General features: G+C 41.0%; 1 non-coding gene across 1 annotated transcript; it reads right to left on the bottom strand.

Moving 5' to 3' along the window:
- Nucleotides 1-341: 341 nt before the first annotated feature.
- LOC142165140 (small nucleolar RNA R71) lies at nucleotides 342-448 on the bottom strand. Its single transcript, XR_012696100.1, has one exon. It is a non-coding gene; the product is annotated as a small nucleolar RNA R71 (small nucleolar RNA).
- Between the last annotated feature and the right edge of the window lie 729 nt (nucleotides 449-1,177).

The raw sequence follows: 1,177 nt of genomic DNA, 5'->3' as shown, positions 1-1,177 counted from the left end.
CCCACCACTGACAACTTAGCAACTGCAATTGTAGTCCCTCAGATACAAGCAGAATCATTCCAAATCACAAATAACATGCTACATTGCTGCAGAACAAGGGACTGTTCTCGGGGTCATACATTGAAGATCCTCAACAACATCTAAAGAATTTCCTATCAATCTATGCCACGTAGAGGCAACATAACGCGATAATGGAAGCAATATGACTGTTGTTGTTTCCATTCTCAATGACGAGAGCGGCTCAGACTTGGCTTAATTTACTCCCCATAAACTCCATCACTACTTGGGAGGAATTAGTCAAGCAATTTTTGAACAAATTTCAGCCACCCAACAAGACTGCTCAACAAATTGATGAGATATTGAGCTTCAGACATAAACCAACAGAGACATTACAAGAAACGTGGGAGAGGTTCAAGGGTCTGCTAGTTACATGTCCACATCATGGTATTTCGAAGCAAATTATGGGGCAGAGGTTTTACATGGGTTTGGCAGATAGCTTGAAAGCCAATGTTGATTCTTCAGTAGGTGGAGCATTTTTTTAGCAAAACATTCAGAGAAAGCAAGATCCTACTGGAAAAGATGGCACAAAACTCAAGATGAACGACAAGAAACGTTCCAATCACTCATGTAGTTCACTTATTGGCTTTAGACCCAACTAACTCCATAGCTGAAATATGGCCACTATAGTGACACAAATGAGCATCCTCACCAAAAAGGTTGATGAATCAGGCTAGAAGCAGTAGGTACACATAGTTGATGCAAATAATGGGGGCTTATGTACATAATGCATTAATTAATCATATGTTTGTTCGTGGAGTGCGTAAGGTGATAACCAACAATATCAGGAGAACATGAATTATGTGGCCAACTATGGGGGACAGAGGCAAGGTGGTTAGAATTGGGGTCAGCAAAATTAACAATATAGGCCAGCTAAGCAGCAGTACAACAACATCAATAACCTTGGGGCTATGCGACCACAGGGTCAAGTGGTGCTTTACCAAAGGCAACAGGGTTCTAACAAGCAAAATCAGCAGCAAACTTATCAACAATTGCAACAACAAAGACTATGAGACACGAAGATGGGTTTGCTAAACTTGAGCGAATGATGCAACAAATCATTGGGTCCACTGGAAAACTAACTGACAGAGTGGACTCACATGAATCAGCGATAAAGAAT

This window comes from Nicotiana tabacum, chromosome 1, assembly GCF_000715075.1.
Source record: "Nicotiana tabacum cultivar K326 chromosome 1, ASM71507v2, whole genome shotgun sequence".
NCBI lineage: Eukaryota > Viridiplantae > Streptophyta > Magnoliopsida > Solanales > Solanaceae > Nicotiana > Nicotiana tabacum.
Note: the sequence above shows the minus strand (reverse complement) of the source record. Positions and strands in the feature narration are given on the sequence as shown.